At 36.6% G+C, this 23,468-nt stretch overlaps 1 long non-coding RNA gene across 1 annotated transcript; it reads left to right on the top strand.

Moving 5' to 3' along the window:
- Positions 1-3,073: 3,073 nt before the first annotated feature.
- On the top strand, positions 3,074-8,051 carry LOC139127280 (uncharacterized). The gene is made up of 2 exons (XR_011550967.1): positions 3,074-3,440; positions 6,158-8,051. It is a non-coding gene; the product is annotated as an uncharacterized lncRNA (long non-coding RNA).
- The last annotated feature ends 15,417 nt before the right edge of the window (positions 8,052-23,468 follow it).

The following is a 23,468-nucleotide window of genomic DNA, read 5'->3' on the forward strand; positions in this document are numbered from 1 at the left end:
TGCCTACAAGAGGACTTTTGAATGTTCATCAATGCGGCTTACTATTGTTTTCTGTATGTGCAATGAAATAAAATTCCAAAATATATACATTTTACGATGTATCATACAGAAATAACAATGCAATCGATTGATCGATCGATTGATCTATCGATTAATTGAATGATTGATTGATTGATTCATTCATTCATGATTGTCAGTTTCGTTCTTCGTACAATTTTTCGGTTAAAATGTGTATTACATTTGCCCAGCGGAAAAATTGTTACTAGGGTCACACAAACATGTAAAGCCATGGCAAGGTTACCAGTATTGGCCAATTAGTGATTCACTTCCGGCCAATGGTGTAACAACACAACAAATACTCTATTTTTACTTCAAGACAATTTACTTACTAATTTTCGTCAAGTGTTTCTATGCGTCGTTCCCGATTTAAGGACTTGACTGTGATGCCAAGGGAAGTGTTTGTAACACTGGTCAAAACTGCTTCTTGTAAATCACTGCCGGGTTAAAAGTGATAGCAGTCAAAACTTCACAATCATGCGGACGTTTCACTTGAGGTGTAGTGGACTTAGCACATGCGCATTTGTGCAACTTGTAAATGAATGGAAATCGTCTGGATACTAAAAACGCAAATCTCGGAGCAGGTAACATATGCTGTTCGAGAAAAAGGTTGACAAACGATATTTCTGTCGCAGAGTGTTTTGGTTTTTTGCACAAGGTATCGGAGAATGGTCACTCAGACATTTTGTTGGGATGGTAAATCTCTATTATTTTCTTCAAGAGGGAAAACTCAAAGTGAAAGCCATTGTTGTATAGGCATCTTAAAAAATTGCCGTCTCAGCGTGTTGTCGATATGGAGAAAAATAGATATTTCAGCCCGATCCGCAATACACAGAGAGACTTCAAATTTTGCAAAACACTAAAACGCTACTAAAACATTGTTATCCCAGGTTTTCCCTGCTACATTATCATGTATATCACATGTTTTCTGACTCAAAAATTAACATGCTGCTTGTTGGTTTACTAGTATGACCACTTTGTATGTATGGTAAAACCGCCTTCACACTGTGTGCAGGTTTTCATCTAAATATTGATCGGAACATTTTATTGCAACAGGATGCGCATAACTTCTGAGCAATGCTAATAACGCAATATAGTGTTTGTATAGTGTTTGTACGATATGATCAAATGACCTCTCTTTGCCCTAAGGACACTTGTTCTGCAACAATATGACATTCCAAGCTTGACATTAGCATGCTGTTAGAGTGTGTTTATTTCGTCTATAGTTTCCCCCCGCTTACTTCATGACGCCAAGTCGATAAAATTTCAGCGTCTAGTGTCATACAAGGTTACAGTTTCGTCAGTAACACTTTGCTGTGATGTTGTTACAATGACGCATCTTTTATATCAGCTGTCTGTCTGTGTGTCTGTGTGTCTTTGTGTATGTCTCTCTCTCTCTCTTCTCTCTCCTCTCTCTCTCTCTCTCTCTCTCTCTCTCTCTCTCTCTCTCTCTCTCTCTCTCTCTCTCTCTTCAAATACAAGTGAAATTCAGACAAACAAAAGAGCGGATCGTGCTCTGTGAGAGAGCGACAAAAGGCTTCGCTCTAATAACTCCATACAATACTTGTTTTCAATCTTGCTCCCTCCAGGCAGGAATGCCTCTTTTGTTTATTCATAGTCCTGTGATCGAGTGGTGCCATCGTCGGACACAGAATTTACCTGCCTATGAAACTAACATCACAACCTTTTTCACTCAAATGAATTAGGTTGGCTTCTGTCTCCTGGCGAAAAAATGTTACCAATATCCGTTGTGCACAGTCAGTAAAGAAGGAACATGGAAATACCTGTTATATTAGTAACTAGGGATACATTTTTATATACACAACCAATATAAGGAATTAGCTATATTGAAGAACTGTCGCTGATGATTGTTTTCGTTTTAAGGTTTAAGGTTTTCAGTTTCCTCAACTTTCAAATCTCCGACACGTCAAAAGGCAAAGTCGAGGTGCCTCGCCTCAGAGGTTGGGCGAGGTCAGCCCAGACAAATATTAAAACTATTCACAGACAGGAGAGAGATATATTTTCATCACTCTTTACGCAGTGTTGAGTCACTAGTGTTTTAATTAATGAACACCACGTGAAGTAATATGAAAATATCCCATGGACATTTCCCGTCACGTGTAAAAAGATCGACTCAAACTGAGAAAGCCAGGGCAACCACTAGTAGGGAAAATATAATAGGACAAAACGCGAGGGCAACATTTAGACATCTCTTTTGTTCGCCTGCCAAAGTAGTCTTGTGATGAATGATCATTTCGGGGCTACAGAGGCGTATAAAGTACAGCTGGCGCTCAAACAGGACTCAGCGTCTTCTTTTAATAAATGTTCTTCTGGATTTAAAGGTCAGACAAGCTCAGACAAGTGGTCAAACTATTCAGAGGCTGTAGAGTATTAGCAAGAGCTGTTGTGTCACCCTCTCTGCGCTCTGCTGATTCGACGGTATTTCGATTGCTTAACACCACGGCAACTGAGATGAAAAGAGTCTATAGAAGTTATTGTGACAAAAGTCGCCTGGCACAAATAGCGACGGTGCGTCAGCAAAATGCGTAGTGCAAAAATAGGGCAAGAACCAGAGCAACATAAGTAGTATAAGAGACAGTATAGCACACTTGGGTAAGTTAGGGGGTCTTTTTGGGTGGGGGAAAGATATAGAACACTTGGGTAACTTAGGGGGTCTTTTTTTTGAAAGATATAGACCACTGTCATGGTCGACTGGTACAAACGTACGTCTCCTTGGTGATGGAAAGATCCCCTAGCCTAGTGAACATAGATATAGACCCCTTTGGAAAGATATAGACCACTTTGGAAAGATATAGACCACTTTTGCCTGGGCTTATAGATCACTTTTAAAAAGATATAGATCACTTTTAAAAAGATATAGACCACTTTTAAAAAGATATAGATCACTTTTTGTCTGGGCTTAAATATCACTTTTAAAAAGATATAGATCACTTTTAAAAAAGATAGAGATTACTGTCATGGCCGCCTGGTAGAAACGTACGTCTCCTAGGTGATGAAAAGACCCCCTAACCTAGTGAAAATAGATGGGCTCGATCACTTTGTGTAGGAGCCTGCTGTATATACGAGTGGGTTTTTTTTTTCGCGGAGCAGCACAACTTCGAGTCGAACAAGAAATGTAGGAATGTGGCACATAGGTTATTTGCTTCAGAAGTTGAAAAACTTGGGAAAGTAGCGCACTACCTGGCCCTCATTTGATGAAGATAAATCCTATGGCTGCTTTTACAGCAGGGTAGTGATGTACACCATACGTACGGCAGTCACATTGGATACGAGCGAGTCTTCCCGACTTTGCTGCAAATAACAGGGAACAATTGACATTCTTTGCAGTCAGCATGGACGATAAGATGTCAAGGGATAATGTGGTAAGTTCATTTGCTATATATTTCATTACTTTTCATTTTCTTCGATCTAATACATCATGTGTTTTTTGTTCTATGTTGATATGCAGTATCGAATTGACCTGGCGTCGTCTGTCAAACAAGTTGGGAGGGGGCGCCGGGGCATGTACATTCACGATTTCAACAGTTGTATTGATATATTATCATTCTGCAACATTCGATAAAGAAGTAGGTAGTATGAGAAATGTGAAATTTTGCCTTTAAAATGTAAACTAACGGAGCGATGCCGTACTGTACCGCACTGTCCAGGTACGCGGCGCTAGCACCATGCCACGAGGCATGCAGTACAGTGCATGTTGTCCGTCAACACGTTACACTTGGCGACGAATACGAGTTTGAAGGAAGAGGTTGGAAAACAGTGTTTAATTTTTTAATAATGTTTATAATGTTTCAAGTTCATTGGATCAAATCTATCAATTTTTAAAGAGAACTGACATATCCATTACGGTAGTCGATAGAATAACATGCAAGCGCTAGGAGAAACTCGAGTGATACCGTCCGTGTGTACTAATGACCGCGAGATAATAATACTGTTTGCGGTCGATCGTCCGGTACTCGCGTAAATCATGGAGTGAAAAATGTGATGATTTCATAAGTATGGTACTAATTTTTATCCTCTCCTTGCCTTCTCAAAAGAATAGCAGTGAATCCCTTTCATCGGCGATGATTGAGAGTGAAAATTGTTGTAAGGAAGAGTGTTTTAACCGCCGATTTTCATGGAAAGAAATTGGTGGAATTTGTCGATCTGCAGTGCATGCATGCGGTCGATCGCCGCGCTGCCAAAATAATCCAGCATCGAACAAAAGGTAACCTGTCAATCATCCAGGGGTCTCTGCGAAATTGTTACAATGTTTCAGTTGTTCCATTCGACATCACCCCAGCTGACATCGCGATCGTTCTGCAATGGGACTTATGCCGAGTTTGTTTACAACTAACTAGAAGGCCTCCATTGGGCATCTTTCCACTTCTGCAATTCTGTGTCCATAGAATTGTATAACCTTTCAGTCGGATTGAAAGTTAGAAGCAGCACTGGTGACGCTTAAAATGTTTATTTCGATGGTTAAACTGTTGGCGTATAACCACTCCTGTGATGTGATTCTACAGGTCATGCCATGTACTACATAGCACGCTGCGCCGATGGGGCTACGCTACGGGTCCGGAGCTAATCGATGTGCAGGCTAGGTCTGTTTTCTGTACCTTTGATGATGTATATATGAGAAAGTCTGACCTATTTTGAAAATTGGGTCCTGTGTCGATTCGTGATTTAAGTTATCGCAGCGATGTTGAAACCTAACAACAATTTCTTTTGATAAACATACAGCACGGTACCGCAGCGCGTAGCGAACGTATCTGCTGATCTTGGGCTAAAAGAAAGTGGGAAACCGCTTTAAACAAGCAAAAGGAAAAATAAATCTGTCCTCTTCTAATCCCACTGTTGAGTAGAGGACACGTCCAGCAATTTTCTAAACTGCTTTAAGAAAGAAACTGGAAGCTGTGCATGGGCTAGAACTGGAAGCACATACTTTGTAAACAGACGCAACGGGTCACCTACACGCGACTAGGTCAATGTCTAGCAAGGGAGAGAGACTTTGTAACAAATTTTTGGATCGACAGTCACTCAGTGTGCATGATAGCGGAAACTTTCTATGCACAAAGTCTGTGTTGAATGCTGTGTATAAGTCTATTGTTTATTATGGCGGTCGGCCGGGGCAATCGAAATTGGCCGCTGTTTTGATGTCATTTCAAACGTCTCCTATCTGATCTACCGTCTGGTTATAAATGTTCACAAACTTCGTTTGTTTCTTAAAATTGAATATGTTATCCTGATAAAGTGGTAAACTGTACAATCACAATTTCTTTAACAAGTTACAATGTCAGACGTGATTTTTTTTTCACGCAAAGTAGTAAGCATTAAGCAAACGCCTAACTGCCCAATTTTTACTGTTGTTCTGCGTTTAGTTCAAAGTTCATTGACTTTAGCACCAAATGTAAGGTGACACTGAAACACAAAGGAAATTATGCCGTGTTTTGAATGAGAGCTTGCATAGTTAAAAGCAATGACTACTATATCACCTTGTTTATACTTGTTTTAAATTCTGTTTCAGACCTGTGTTCCTAAGGTAAAAAAAAAAACAACTAATAATAATAAACCTGTGAAAATGACGATAACTGTGAAAGTTTAAATAAAGTGACTAATCAAACCAAAAAAAAAATCTAAGATTTGATCGTTTCACAATATTTCTTTCCTGTCAATGAACAAGAGCTTCAAACAAATCACACCCACTGATGTAAATTTTAAGCAAATTTATATAAAACACACACAGCCACATTATGTATACAATACTTTACTTTTATTTTGTGCTATTATTTGTATTCAGTATTATTTGCTTGCTTTCAGTGTTATAGATACCTTACTAAATTTGAAATAATTTTTATTATGCAGTGCCATATTTTTATTTATAATGTCGATGGATTTTTAAAGAGAAAATCACCTCACTGTATTATGTTTTTAAATTTTTTATCTATTGCCTTCTCCACCATATTTATACAAAACCATGGGGGGAGGGAAGGGGGTTAATCACATAATCTGGTGTAGATTGAGATTTATTTTCCCATGCATTCAGCTGTTTAACTCTCCATGAATTTCATTACACTCTTCTGATAATTTATCTTCTTTTCAGGTGGCTGTTGATTCTAATCTGCTGATTGCCAAGAAATAACTAGGTTGTATACGTGAGACTTTCATCATTAGAAACTCATCCCTAGGTTGATGCCAGTGAAATAATCGTGTCCACAGGAACGTACAGGTGACCATCTATTCCACCCCACCCCAACCCGTCCTCCTTCCAGAATACTGTATCTGTGAAACACTCAACATCAAAGGTTTTCGTCATGGACTATCATTTCTGCAAAAATACTTGACTCATATTTGGACATATTTGAAGGACATTTTCAAAGCTTGGGAGAATAACCGTTTTGTTCGTGAGAAGATACAATCAGTGACTGTGACACAACATTTCCTTGCTTCACAACTAAAATATGATACATCAGGAAAGTAATGTGGATCCATAGTAATATTTGTATGTTCAACACAGTCATCGAAGTATTCATCATGGAAATTTAGGTTAAATACCTGAAAGATACAGTGGTTAATTGTCACTGAGAAACAATGCTTGGGTCACAGAGTAGGAAAAGGGCATGGAATATTATTTGAAGATCAGTTGAAAGCAGAACAATGATTCAATACTTAGAAGGTACCTTTCAGGTTATGTTTTATTTCTGCCATCATGAAGAAATAAAGTCAACTGCTGTATGAGGAAATCATGTCAACTTGTGAAGTATGTGGTATCTCACCATGCACTTGGACAACCGTATTTCTATTACCCTTTTTTTTTATCTTTATATTGAAGCCCCCACCCCAACCCCACACAAGATCTTTTAAATATAAAAAAATAAATACACTGCTAATCCTAAGAAATTGTTTTACCCATAGCTTTCTTCTTTATTGATATGATTTGGTTTGATGTCCACATGTTTAGAAAGGTCTGCAAGTACAGCTTCTGCTACTTAATAGCTTAATCATGAAAAAAGAGCACAATATCGTAATATAGGCTACACTAAGTGAAAAATAAGAGGACCAGACTATCACTTGTTCCGTTCTCACTGAATAATACCTTTTACTGACAAGAAATTTGTGGTAATGTACAAACCTAGTACAATTCAACGTTTCTATTCACTCCCTGGATTTAATTCAATGATATGCCCCTACTTGAAGTATCCCCTTTTTCATCCTATACAAGGAGTCTTTCTCAGAATTCAAAAACAAACTAACATAGAATTCATCCCTAAGAATTAAGAGCAGATGATTCTCCCTTCAGATTCATACCTTAAGGAGAATATATCACATTATTGCATTCATACTATAGATTGAGTCCCCTCCCTTAACCCAAAATGTATCCATAAGTTAAATGGATGAGTTGCAACACTTATAGATTATAGCACAGATACAACCATCATGAGGGTTTGTAGATTGCACTCAAAAGAATTATTGTATATATTATGTTATTTTATAGCCATGACATCTATGTAAAGTGCTATTCTTTCAAGTTATTCGAGGTTGATGTAATGAAGTGTAGTGAAATGTTTTCACAATTTTCATGTATGTTCCAGCAATTCACTGTATAATGTTTTAAAAGAATATTTTTTCAAAACATCAAATTCAGTAGATTTAAAATTGATCTTGCTTTTAGGTAGTTTGACAATTTGAAAAAAAAATCTCCTGATCACTATCTTTGCAAATGTATTCTAATCATTCTGTTTGTAAGACTTGTAGTTGTATATTTCAGACACTTTCTATAGTCTTTAAATGTATGTGATTCATATTTGCAAATGAAAACAAAGAAAGAAGAGGCTACACCCCCCCCCCCTTTAAACTTCAAATATTGAATTTGAAATTGAACATGACAGATCAACAGTTTGTTTTGTTTTTTAATGCACCTTTCATGCCTTACACGGTAACGCAGCTGGTTTATCTTTTGAAATGCAATAAACCAAAGTCACTTTAGTTCATTTGAACTGATTCAGTGGTTGGTTTGAATTTATTTGTTGATGTTTGTGTGTAAACATTTGTTGAATTAGTAAGAATGTTCGTTTGTTTGTGTGCTTGTGTGTGTGTGTGCATGTGTGTCCTCTTGTCCCGAAGGCCAAAAAGTGGGCCCTGCTGCCCCGAGGGCCATCTAGGAAGATTGGTCTTTGTCGATGAATGAGATCACACTTTCCCTGTTTATGGATTCCCTCCACCCCTCTTTACCCTTTGAAGGCCCCTCAGCCCCTAGGGCCTTATTTTGCCCTCCCTCTGTCTGGAAATGAGAACATCCTTGGATTTTTTTTTTGGTATTGTTGTTGTATGCCTCCCTGACATTCCAAATAGTGAAACAGCAATGAATCGTTTTAGACTTCCTCTGTTAACGTGGGTGCACAGACATGCTCTGCAAGACAAATATATCTATTTATTAGACAACTGAATCAAAAGTGTCAAAACATGAACAATAGTTTTCGCAGCTTTTTTCTTCCTCTTTTAACTTGATCGGTTAATGTATCACCATTCATCTTTTTCTCCGTAGCAGTTGCTTCGATAAATTGAAAAAATTAACACTCTCCAAATCTTGGACCATTTCAGGTAAAATCTATAATTATCAGGAGCGTAAAAAGGATTAACTTTTTTCTTTACTTGTGTTGGTAGAATGGGACCCATTCCATCATTTAAATAAGTGTCTGTTTGAAACATTTTCAAAATTTCTAATAGAGGCAAATGATTCATTCAAATGAACCTATAATTTCTTGGCTGAGGGGAACATCAAAGAAAAAAGGCCCTCGGGGCAATGGGGCCTTAAAAAAGTCCCGCAGGGCCTATACCAAAACAAGTGTAATCCAATTCAATGGTAAGGAGAACTCTTTTAATTTGGCCCTCGGGGCAGAGGGGCCTACTTTTTGGCCCTTAGGTCACAAGGGCCATGCACATTCACATACACAGACACAGAAACAAATCAACACCAAGTCACTAAAGATTCATTTCAACTTTAAATAACAAATAGCTGTAACTTTTAATGATTTTCCCCTTATATATGTTCTTAATTATTTTCTCGTGAAATGATTGATTTGTATATCAGTTGCAAGTTCTACTTTGATTTACTTTGCAAGAGCATACTGAAACTACAAATGTTTAATCTTTCAAAAAATTCTTCGTTTGAAATGTAAAATGTTAGTGTAACAAAAATAAATTTACAAACAGTATCAGTGCAATCTATACATGTACCAGCCAAGCTGATAAGCTCATCACTCTGTATCTCAAGACCATTGCGTTGAGGATTAAAACAGAAACCGTAGTTGGTATTAACCAAAACCAATTTAATACTGAAGGGGAAAATCATTAAAAGTTACAGCTATTTGTTATTTAAAGTTGAAATGAATCTTTAGTGACTTGGTGTTGATTTGTTTCTGTGTCTGTGTATGTGAATGTGCATGGCCCTTGTGACCTAAGGGCCAAAAAGTAGGCCCCTCTGCCCCGAGGGCCAAATTAAAAGAGTTCTCCTTACCATTGAATTGGATTACACTTGTTTTGGTATAGGCCCTGCGGGACTTTTTTAAGGCCCCATTGCCCCGAGGGCCTTTTTTCTTTGATGTTCCCCCTCAGCCAAGAAATTATAGGTTCATTTGAATGAATCATTTGCCTCTATTAGAAATTTTGAAAATGTTTCAAACAGACACTTATTTAAATGATGGAATGGGTCCCATTCTACCAACACAAGTAAAGAAAAAAGTTAATCCTTTTTACGCTCCTGATAATTATAGATTTTACCTGAAATGGTCCAAGATTTGGGGAGTGTTAATTTTTTCAATTTATCGAAGCAACTGCTACGGAGAAAAAGATGAATGGTGATACATTAACCGATCAAGTTAAAAGAGGAAGAAAAAAGCTGCGAAACTATTGTTCATGTTTTGACACTTTTGATTCAGTTGTCTAATAAATAGATATATTTGTCTTGCAGAGCATGTCTGTGCACCCACGTTAACAGAGGAAGTCTAAAACGATTCATTGCTGTTTCACTATTTGGAATGTCAGGGAGGCATACAACAACAATACCAAAAAAAAAAAAAATCCAAGGATGTTCTCATTTCCAGACAGAGGGAGGGCAAAATAAGGCTCTAGGGGCTGAGGGGCCTTCAAAGGGTAAAGAGGGGTGGAGGGAATCCATAAACAGGGAAAGTGTGATCTCATTCATCGACAAAGACCAATCTTCCTAGATGGCCCTCGGGGCAGCAGGGCCCACTTTTTGGCCTTCGGGACAAGAGGACACACATGCACACACACACAAGCACACAAACAAACGAACATTCTTACTCATTCAACAAATGTTTACACACAAACATCAACAAATAAATTCAAACCAACCACTGAATCAGTTCAAATGAACTAAAGTGACTTTGGTTTATTGCATTTCAAAAGATAAACCAGCTGCGTTACCGTGTAAAAAGGCATGAAAGGTGCAATTAAAAAACAAAACAAACTGTTGATCTGTCATGTTCAATTTCAAATTCAATATTTGAAGTTTAAAGGGGGGGTGTAGCCTCTTCTTTCTTTGTTTTCATTTGCAAATATGAATCACATACATTTAAAGACTATAGAAAGTGTCTGAAATATACAACTACAAGTCTTACAAACAGAATGATTAGAATACATTTGCAAAGATAGTGATCAGCAGATTTTTTTTTTCAAATTGTCAAACTACCTAAAAGCAAGATCAATTTTAAATCTACTGAATTTGATGTTTTGAAAAAGTATTCTTTAAAACATTATACAGTGATTGCTGGAACATACATGAAAATTGTGAAAACATTTCACTACACTTCATCACATCAACCTCGAATAACTTGAAAGAATAGCACTTTACATAGATGTCATGGCTATAAAATAACATAATATATACAATAATTCTTTGAGTGCAATCTACAACCCTCATGATGGTTGTATCTGTGCTATAATCTATAAGTGTTGCAACTCATCAATTTACTTATGGAAACATTTTGGGTTAAGGGAGGAGACTCAATCTATAGTATGAATGCAATAATGTGATATATTCTCCTTAAGGTATGAATCTGAAGGGAGAATCATCTGCTCTTAATTCTTAGGGATGAATTCTATGTTAGTTTGTTTTTGAATTCTGAGAAAGACTCCTTGTATAGATGAAAAAGGGGATACTTCAAGTAGGGGCATATCATTGAATTAAATCCAGGGAGTGAATAGAAACGTTGAATTGTACTAGGTTTGTACATTACCACAAATTTCTTGTCAGTAAAAGGTATTATTCAGTGAGAACGGAACAAGTGATAGTCTGGTCCTCTTATTTTTCACTTAGTGTAGCCTATATTACGATATTGTGCTCTTTTTTCATGATTAAGCTATTAAGTAGCAGAAGCTGTACTTGCAGACCTTTTCTAAACATGTGGACATCAAACCAAATCATATCAATGAAAGAAGAAAGCTATGGGTAAAACAATTTCTTAGGATTAGCAGTGTATTTATTTTTCTATATTTAAAAGATCTTGTGTGGGGTTGGGGTGGGGGGCTTCAATGTAAAGAAAAAAAGTAAAAGAAATATGGTTGTCCAAGTGCATGGTGAGATACCACATACTTCACAAGTTGACATGATTTCTCATACAGCAGTTGACTTTATTTCTTCATGATGGCAGAAATAAAACATAACCTGAAAGGTACCTTCTAAGTATTGAATCATTGTTCTGCTTTCAACTGATCTTCAAATAATATTCCATGCCCTTTTCCTACTCTGTGACCCAAGCATTGTTTCTCAGTGACAATTAACCACTGTATCTTTCAGGTATTTAACCTAAATTTCCATGATGAATACTTCGATGACTGTGTTGAACATACAAATATTACTATGGATCCACATTACTTTCCTGATGTATCATATTTTAGTTGTGAAGCAAGGAAATGTTGTGTCACAGTCACTGATTGTATCTTCTCACGAACAAAACGGTTATTCTCCCAAGCTTTGAAAATGTCCTTCAAATATGTCCAAATATGAGTCAAGTATTTTTGCAGAAATGATAGTCCATGACGAAAACCTTTGATGTTGAGTGTTTCACAGATACAGTATTCTGGAAGGAGGACGGGTTGGGGTGGGGTGGAATAGATGGTCACCTGTACGTTCCTTGAGACACGATTATTTCACTGGCATCAACCTAGGGATGAGTTTCTAATGATGAAAGTCTCACGTATACAACCTAGTTATTTCTTGGCGATCAGCAGATTAGAATCAACAGCCACCTGAAAAGAAGATAAATTATCAGAAGAGTGTAATGAAATTCATGGAGAGTTAAACAGCTGAGTGCATGGGAAAATAAATCTCAATCTACACCAGATTATGTGATTAACCCCCTCCCCTCCCCCCATGGTTTTGTATAAATATGGTGGAGAAGGCAATAGATAAAAAATTTAAAAAACATACTACAGTGAGGTGATTTTCTCTTTAAAAATCCATCGACATTATAAATAAAAATATGGCACTGCATAATAAAAATTATTTCAAATTTAGTAAGGTATCTATAACACTGAAAGCAAGCAAATAATACTGAATAGAAATACTAGCACAAAATAAATGTAAAGTATTGTATATATAATGTTGTTGTGTGTGTGTGTTTTATATAAATTTGCTTAAAATTTACATCAAAGGGTGTGATTTGTTTGAAGCTCTTGTTCATTGACGGGAAAGAAATATTATGATCAACTCTTAGATTTTTTTTGTTTGATTAGTAACTTTATTTTAACTTTCACAGTTATCATCATTTTCACAGGTTTATTTTTTTTTTTTTTTTTTACCTTAGGAACACAGGTCTGAAACAGAATTTAAAACAAGTATAAACAAGGTGATATAGTAGTAATTGCTTTTAACTATGCAAGCTCTCATTCAAAACACGGCATGGCATAATTTCCTTTGTGTTTCAGTGTCACCTTACATTTGGTGCTAAAGTCAATGAACTTTGAACTAAACGCAGAACAACAGTAAAAATTGGGCAGCTAGGCGTTTGCTTAATGCTTACTACTTTGCGTGAAAAAAAAATCACGTCTGACATTGTAACTTGTTAAAGAAATTGTGATTGTACAGTTTACCACTTTATCAGGATAACATATTCAATTTTAAGAAACAAACGAAGTTTGTGAACATTTATAGCCAGACGGTAGATCAGATAGGAGACGTTTGAAATGACATCAAAACAGTGGCCAATTTCGATTGCCCCGGCCGACCGCCATAATAAACAATAGACTTAGTACACAGCATTAACACAGACTTTGTGCATAGAAAGTTTCCGGTATCATGCACACTGAGTGACTGTCGATCAAAAATTTGTTACAAAGTCTCTCTCCCTTGCTAGACATTGACCTAGTCGCGTGTAGGTGACCCGTTGCGTCTGTTTACAAAGTATGTGCTTCCAGTTCTAGCCCATGCACAGCTTCCAGTTTCTTTCTTAAAGCAGTTTAGAAAATTGCTGGACGTGTCCTCTACTCAACAGTGGGATTAGAAGAGGACAGATTTATTTTTCCTTTTGCTTGTTTAAAGCGGTTTCCCACTTTCTTTTAGCCCAAGATCAGCAGATACGTTCGCTACGCGCTGCGGTACCGTGCTGTATGTTTATCAAAAGAAATTGTTGTTAAGTTTCAACATCGCTGCGATAACTTAAATCACGAATCGACACAGGACCCAATTTTCAAAATAGGTCAGACTTTCTCATATATACATCATCAAAGGTACAGAAAACAGACCTAGCCTGCACATCGATTAGCTCCGGACCCGTAGCGTAGCCCCATCGGCGCAGCGTGCTATGTACTATGTAGTACATGGCATGACCTGTAGAATCACATCACAGGAGTGGTTATACGCCAACAGTTTAACCATCGAAATAAACATTTTAAGCGTCACCAGTGCTGCTTCTGTGATATTTCATTAATTTTGTTTTCCTGTCATTATAGTCGATGCAGTTTTATAAGCCTAAGGGTAGTTAAGAGGCATTGATGGACAAGTAACCACACGATCCCTCTAGAGCGGGATCGTGGTGTACGTGTAACCAAGACTGTGTGCGTACGCGTGTGGTGTTGAATACAAACTATCACTGTTTCACGGGTTGAACATACTGCAGATTGTGAGTGACTTCTAACTTTCAATCCGACTGAAATGGTTATACAATTTCTATGGACACAGAATTGCAGAAGTGGAAAGATGCCCAATGGAGGCCTTCTAGTTAGTTGTAAACAAACTCGGCATAAGTCCCATTGCAAATCGCGATGTCAGCTGGGGTGATGTCGAATGGAACAACTGAAACATTGTAACAATTTCGCAGAGACCCCTGGATGATTGACAGGTTACCTTTTGTTCGATGCTGGATTATTTTGGCAGCGCGGCGATCGACCGCATGCATGCACTGCAGATCGACAAATTCCACCAATTTCTTTCCATGAAAATCGGCGGTTAAAACACTCTTCCTTACAACAATTTTCACTCTCAATCATCGCCGATGAAAGGGATTCATTGCTATTCTTTTGAGAAGGCAAGGAGAGGATAAAAATTAGTACCATACTTATGAAATCATCACATTTTTCACTCCATGATTTACGCGAGTACCGGACGATCGACCGCAAACAGTATTATTATCTCGCGGGTCATTAGTACACACGGACGGTATCACTCGAGTTTCTCCTAGCGCTTGCATGTTATTCTATCGACTACCGTAATGGATATGTCAGTTCTCTTTAAAAATTGATAGATTTGATCCAATGAACATGAAACATTATAAACATTATTAAAAAATAAACACTGTTTTCCAACCTCTTCCTTCAAACTCGTATTCGTCGCCAAGTGTAACGTGTTGACGGACAACATGCACTGTACTGCATGCCTCGTGGCATGGCGCTAGCGCCGCGTACACTGGACAGAGCGGTACAGTACGGCATCGCTCCTTTAGTTTACATTTTAAAGGCAAAATTTCACATTTCTCATACTACCTACTTCTTTATCGAATGTTGCAGAATGATAATATATCAATACAACTGTTGAAATCGTGAATGTACATGCCCCGGCGCCCCCTCCCAACTTGTTTGACAGACGACGCCAGGTCAATTCGATACTGCATATCAACATAGAACAAAAAACACATGATGTATTAGATCGAAGAAAATGAAAAGTAATGAAATATATAGCAAATGAACTTACCACATTATCCCTTGACATCTTATCGTCCATGCTGACTGCAAAGAATGTCAATTGTTCCCTGTTATTTGCAGCAAAGTCGGGAAGACTCGCTCGTATCCAATGTGACAGCCGTACGTACGGTGTACATCACTACCCTGCTGTAAAAGCAGCCATAGGATTTATCTTCATCAAATGAGGGCCAGGTAGTGCGCTACTTTTCCAAATTTTTCAACTTCTGAAGCAAATAACCTATGTGCCACATTCCTACATTTCTTGTTCGGCTCGAAGTTGTGCTGCTCCGCGAAAAAAAAACAAAAACAAACACTCGTATACAGCAGGCTCCATGCACAGAGTGATCGAGCCCATCTATTTTCACTAGGCTAGGGGTCTTTTCATCACCTAGGAGACGTACGTTTCTACCAGGCGGCCATGACAGTAAGTAATCTATATCTTTTTTAAAAGTGATCTATATCTTTTTAAAAGTGATATTTAAGCCCAGACAAAAAGTGATCTATATCTTTTTAAAAGTGATCTATAAGCCCAGGCAAAAAGTGGTCTATATCTTTCCAAAGGGGTCTATATCTATGTTCACTAGGCTAGGGGATCTTTCCATCACCAAGGAGACGTACGTTTGTACCAGTCGGCCATGACAGTGGTCTATATCTTTCAAAAAAAAAAAAAAAAGACCCCCTAAGTTACCCAAGTGTTCTATATCTTTCCCCACCCAAAAAGACCCCCTAACTTACCCAAGTGTGCTATACTGTCTCATGTACTACTAACATATTTTCGTGATTTCGTAGCAAGGTAGTCGTACCATGGATGACTATGCGCAGCTATCGCTATGTATAGTACAGTTTTTGCCAAGACTACCCCGTTTTTCCTGTCTGTGAAAGGTAATGGAAACTGGCGGAGGCGAAACTGTACACATTATATTGACCAAATGTGGCAATAAAAAACTTAACAACACCAGCCGTATACGAAATAGAGAAATTTGCACCTACAAATGTGTTCATATCGGGTAGCGAGGAAGCAAAATTCGCTACACACGTATAATAGTAATCTAAACTAATAATATAAACTTTAAGAAAATAATTCATATACTCTCTCAACGCGCGTGTTATACGCCACCGCATGGCAAAGCAGGAAATAGGGGAAAATGGGGCAAGTGGGCCACCTTAGTGGTATTTTGCTTTATATAATTGTAACGACTTCATTAAATCTCATGTTTATATGGTCATAATATACAATGAGATCAATGAAATATAATAGTATAATAAATGATATTAAAAAATATTATTATGCAAATGACATGCCCATAAAAATATTTGTTGAAGCGGCCCACTTGCCCCACTATTTGGGGTAAGTGGGCCACAAATAATATGCAATTTTCCCCAAGGCTGGAATTTCTGCTTGATGTACAAATCTATGTATAAATTAATTTATCTCCTATTTTGAAAGATATATGAATGTAAATGATTATCTTTATAAATAACACTTAATGCATTAATATTTTATTTATTTTTTGTCAATTTTACAATTTATATAACAATACATTGCAATTTTTTATTTCAAATAAGTAACTGTATCCTCACAACTTGGAAAACATTGTGCTAGTACGCGAGAACTGAGAAATACTCAACAATTTGGATTCAATTACTGGTAGCTCTCACAGCGATATCTAACTAAGCACTAAACTATCAGCCTGACCATGCTTTAGTATTTTTGTGCCTTGCCATCTTGCTACATTTTTGGAGCTACAGCATCTCATAACTTAGAACTATACATTACAGAATGGCAATTGCGATGCAGACAAAATTCAGAGTAAAGTTGACCTTACTTTTGTTTAAGTATAGTGTCATTAAGCAGTCCTTTGAGTTATGTGACAGTGGCCTGATTTTAAACTTATTTATGCCATCACATTCAAAAGATGTATTGCATCAGTTTTTAGCATGAAATTGTTGCAAGAATAAATCACTTGTCTTGTGTACAGATCTTACAAACTATGATTCTGGTCGAGCCTTCATAAAATATAATTCTCCATGAAGTCACCTGACAAAGTAGCAGTAGTATTGATCATATAGTGGGCAGTACTTTGTGAAATATATTTCTGTAATCATTGTCTACTGAAAATGCAAAGCAAAGCAAAGCAAAAATGCGGAAAGAGTTGTTTTCAAAGTTTAAAATATGCAAAATGTTGCATAATTGTTAACGCTGTTATATGAACTGTACAGAGCTGCACAAGCCATTTATTTAATATAATACCATGGCTGCAAATATTAAATTTTTTATATTCTTCCGAGAACATGTAAAGAAAGGGAGTTATCCCAAAAATTGTAACCAAACATCTTGACTTTAACATTTGAAATTTGAATTTTACTCTCAAAAAAGTTTTGGTCCAAAATAGCCTTTCCAACCACCTTAAAGGGACAAACTCACTCATTTTGACATTATTTCTGGTATTTTAGTTTCATTTGAAATATAAGTGTATTGCTCTGGTCACTGAAATATGCTGAATAACCAGTTGCTACAGTTCAACTCTCACCATATGCATAGTTATAATGCATGAATTCTTCCACAAAGCAATTTTTGCAGTGGTACTTACCAACAATAAAATGATGGAAGTAATCATGCATTATGTCCATGTACAGGGTGTGAGTTGAGCTGTGACAACTGGGTAATTCAGCCTATTTCAATAAGCAGAGCAATACAATAATATTTCACAAGAAACTTAAATAACTGGAATAATGTCAAAATGAGTAACTTTGTCCCTTTAATCATTGTCACTGCTGCTGTGGTCCGAACAGCAGAATTTTTCCAATTTAGATGAACCAAATACACCAGTGCATGATTCATATGGTGTCATTTTGTACATTTTCGGCACTTCCACCAGTCGTAACGAACTGCTCTGACTGCATTTTGCATGGCAAATAGGGCCAAGAGGCCCTTCTTGGGCAAGTCTTTTCTTCTTACCATGTTCTGTTGTGGATCAAATATATAAAAAATCATATTAATATAACATATAATTGACTGTATTACCCTCACAATATAAATACACATTCTTAGTCAGACATATTTATTTATCCACATACGCACGCACATATATTACACATAATATTAAATATATGCTATGCATACAAAAAATAAATACCTACATATTATTTATTTATAAGCTAATAAATTTATATATTAACTTATTATATATCAATAAATGTATAATTTTAATTGATTGAATAATTAATTCATTACATCATCAATTTATCAACCTATATAATAAATTTATTCAATTACTTTTATGCAAATAAATATATTACCTATATTATTTAAAACAATATTATAATTGTATACTTATAAATTCATTTATCCATTTATTTATTAATTCATTGTCATTTATCTATTTATTTCCTATATGAATATGTCTATGTGTTTACGGGCCAGCTGCTTCCGCTGGTAAACATTAATTTTTCTGGCAGTACATAGCTTTGAATTCACTATATTTGGTGGCCCACTTGCCCGGAGTAGTTGGGGTAAGTGGGCCAGTCACAAAACATGTCACCATATTAGTAAAATATAACTTGCAGTACTGATTCAATGGGCTGCCATGGAATATTTTTTCAATAACATATATGTTTTGATAGATGAATTAAATTGTAATCGAGAATATTCAGTTTATAAATAATTTTGTCAAATTTTACCAGTATTTCCCACGAGAAGTATTTAAAAATGGCCGCCGAAGGAAATCAAGAGAGGAAATAATCGACTCTTGTTATCGAAGACAATGTAATATATGCAGCAAAACTTGTACTGTTAACAAGGAGGAGTTATTTATACATGCAAAATACAATGATAATGTGAATACTAAAATCTTAGAAAAATACGAGATGTTTTCACTTTATGTCGTTATATTTGAATTTGGCGGCATATTGGAAAAAGCAAATACTATTCTGTCAAAAATCGTGTAATAATTCAACAACTGTCATTGATCGTTGATTATTTGGTGCCACAAACAAATGCACCGTTGTCTCTGTCATGTTTACATAGTTATTTTTTATCGAAATAATCATATCAATAGAATACGGTCGAAATCCATGTTATCGCCACTTTCACACATACTAGTGGACACGTGACAAGTAGCAAACCACGCAACCCTTAGAAGAAAATACGGATTTTTACCTGAAATCGGCGCCTCTGCTGACAGTTGCCACCATCGGCTGGAGTCGTCTGATGTCTGGTATACTGGAACGTAAACTTGCCGTAAAGGGGGTGATCGCTTTTAACGACAATTTATCGTAAAATGGAAAGTGGCCCACTTGCCCGACGGCCACTTGCCCCACTTTCCCCTAATCAAACGGACCTTTTAAAGTGCTAAAATCCTACGACAAAATTATCATGAGCTATTCTGCTGGGTGATTTTACCGAAATTGGTCTTCCGTTGACAGTTGAAAATGCTGACAGTAATTTAGAAGTACAAACCTTTCAAATCAAAAATATGACAGAGTATTACGTCAGGTACGTGTCACGGTTACCGTTGTGTAACTTTCTCATATATTAAGGGTAGAACGAATTTCCAGATGATAGCCGAAATAAAACTAATACTCCTGCCCTTCTATGCTAACCGCAACGATTGTCGTTTGAGAATATCCGAGTGTGAATTACCGTAAACTCCTGTCGAGCCAGTTGCCTTTTCCTTTGCAATGTGAGATATTTAAGAAAGCGCCCTCAGAGACGAGACATGGATGTTTTGTGCAGTGTTGACATATATATTCAACTTGGTCAAATACACGTTTGAGACATGTTAATTAAAAAAACTATCATCCTTCATATTTACACGAATAAATTTCGAATTACTAATAGTCTATCACTTTCAATTTTCTGTTAATCGTGTCCTAGGTTCTCAATACTCTTGTACTACATGGGACTCATTCTTGATACCAATAAGGTAAAGAAATAAATTATAATAATAATTATATCAGCAGGTGGAATATAGCTGCCTTTCAAAAAAGATACACTTTGTTGTAGATTTGCCAAAAAATAGTCGAAACCGACCCTATTTTTAGAAAAGTTCAGGTTCTATAATTAAATCATTGCCGACAGCACAAAGACTGGTGTCTTGTGAAATTTTGAAAAGAAACTTATATGCTTTGTCGACATTATTAATTTTTATTCCTTCTCGCTAGGTATTGCCTTTTTATTTCCATTTCTGTAATGTCATGTCGTGTTGGTTTTTCCTGAGGAAAATAAGAAAGAGGGGAGAGGGATGTGAATTATAACTTGAAATCCCCGTTAAGAGTAGAGAATATGATATTGTATTAGAAAATAATCTATCTCAGGCTATTTTAAACTATTTGTTATAGATGAGTCAATTTCTAAGGTCATCAAAGGATATTTACAGACCACGTCATTTATCTGCCCTAGAACTTTAACTGAGCTTAATCGGATCCAAGCAAAGAAGACCAAGAAAGCGGGTGATGGAAAAACAGAACTGAAGTAATAGTGCTGATGATATATGAATATATTTATCAATTTAACTGGATCCACTCGGTCCCTGAAATCTACACCACATTAAGTAATTGCTGTAATTAAGCAGAATAGTAAGATAAGCCGGATAAAAAAATAACATGAAACTAAGTTAAGGAATAGTCTCAATTTCAAAATTGCCATTCGGACAATAAGATTCTCACACTTGCGATACTAATATTATGCATACATTTTCCTAATAATCGCCACATTATGGGATTACGACAAATTTAACCAATCATTCAGGTTGTTCTATTTCATTGTAGCACTGATTTATTCTTGCCCCTTACAACATTTGCAATTAGTCTCCATATGACATTTTGTTACCGTTGAAATATGCTAGTTAATTTCGACAAGAAAATCAGAGAAAAAGTACAGACAATGAACGGTCTCTGATAAACTGAGTTGGAAATAGAGCACATAAAATATAAATACACAGCATTCAGTATCATTTCCAGAAATATCGATATTATATCATTAAGCCATATGCAAAATTACTGGATAAGTAATATATTCTCCGCGATTTTTGTAACTCACACTTAGTATTATTTGATAACTTTTAATCGGTTGGGGGCGCTGTACATCGAAACACCTGACATCACTTCTTGGTCTTTTGGCCAGAGGTCCATATATCTTTCTTTCATGAATTTGACTTTGTTTGTACCGTCTATTTGCTGTCTGTTCTGTGCTGTTTTGTGTCTGTGTTTACAACTGTTGTCTTGCGGGTTTTGACCTAGTGTTGTTGGATTGTGGATTGGTGTGATTGCGATTATTTGAATAATCTAATGGGTGCGAACTCTCTCAAATGTCACGGTTGGTTGTAATGCTGCCGACGTTCATGCAGTTACTGTGTAAAATGTAAAGATCGTCATTAAATGTCTACTTTTACCACTGGTTACAAAGGGATTAAATGTTTTCTCGAAATGATTAAACGTGAACGTTGTCACCATTTTGCCATTAAGGTCAACCAACTGCAGTTCTATGGTTCATTTGGTCGGCAACTGCCTGATTTTATGGAGATTCATAGACAACTTGACCTTTAAGTCTACATAGCAATAAGACGATATTTTGAGTCACTGCAAGCCACAAAATGTTAACATTACCTATCATTTACCACAGGGAAACACATTATTAATTTTCGTCTCACTTACCCCTAATTTGCAAACATATAAAAAAGTATTCACGGCGACAAGTGGAAATCTATTCTGACGTGAAATTCTCGGAAACACAAAGTGAATGGAATCTAAGCAGCTTTATTAGCATGAAAAATGCGATAGCATTATTTAACGGTATGAACACAATGATCATTTGACTATCAAACTGTTACCTTCTCATTCTCTAAAACATATGGATGTCTGAGATATTGAACTTCCTTTCGTCGTACACTGCTATCTTCTCTATATCCGAATCAACTCTTTAACATCTGTCGCACAATACAAACTACAGATACGGGTCCTGTAACTAGCGCATGCGCACGTTCCAATTACGTCTGTTTCCCTAAAATACGGATTTTTCTTCTTGGGTATGTAATCGAGAATGAAGTAATTTCACACAAAATGTCAGAGTACCACAAAATATTGTAATTATTGATGTTCAATTTCAATTGCTGAAATTTTGCAAATTACACAGAATTTTAAGGCATCAACTTGTTGGCCCCTACCGTTGTTCTTTAACGCTCATTCACTCATATGTGTTTTTCCTCAGATATGTTACATTAATATTAATTTCGTAAATGCTGTCGTAGCTGTAATCATTAGAATATAATTTAGTAGAAGCTCCATTGCTAATCACTGCCACAGCCCATTCCATCCATAAAATCAAAAATTGTGTTCTCTAAACGTTGTTTTCCCAGTACAGAGTGTGGAGTGCAGTTTCCAACACATTGAATACTATCGTCTCTCTTTTCACCTCAAAGTTTTTTCCAAGATACATCAAAACAGGTAAATAGTTGATTACAAATCAGCACTTAGTATATCAGTTGGTTTATACAAAAAAAAAACAGCCATACGTATATGAAATCATTAACAAAGGTGTCATCTGACGTCAGCTTATTTCGTCATCGCACTGTAATTCATGACGTGGTAAAGTGGCAACTAGTGAACAAATGTCGATAACATCCATATTGACTTTAACGTTGTTATACTGCCTTGCATGCTCCAAAAACGTAACAAAATAGAACTTCAATACAAATTATATGCTTCGACCTTGACATCCAATGAAAATTTTAGGACTCGGGACGGAAGTCCACTGAAACATTAACGGTCATGTGACAGTTTCTTATAGTGTCTCGTATGTTGCAAATCGGAGTCTACCCATGATCGTCGGAAACCTTGTTCTAACCTTGAACTGTTGTAAGCTTGTTAAAATTTTCAGGCAAACAACATCCTGTACAAAAATTATTTGGTTGCTGGTTTGTCTTTTTATTATTGATTTCGTTTGTCTCGGGGTAACACTGGATATCTCTTTTCGCCTACACTGAATACATTTGCCTTTATTCTAGGGATGTCTGGCCGCTTTACAAAGCTGTTGTCAGAGCTACCCTGCCCTTTGAAAAAATATTAATAAGGATGAATTTGTATCCAGCTATTTTATATCCAGCTATTTTTGCTTTCAAGGTATGTTGTATATAATGACACGTTAACTTCAAAACATAGGTTTGAGGCCCAAAGTGCGCGATGTTATTTGCAAATGCGCTAGAAAATGAACATCCTGC

This window comes from Ptychodera flava, unplaced genomic scaffold (genome assembly GCF_041260155.1).
Source record: "Ptychodera flava strain L36383 unplaced genomic scaffold, AS_Pfla_20210202 Scaffold_30__1_contigs__length_3116999_pilon, whole genome shotgun sequence".
In the NCBI taxonomy this organism is placed as follows: domain Eukaryota; kingdom Metazoa; phylum Hemichordata; class Enteropneusta; family Ptychoderidae; genus Ptychodera; species Ptychodera flava.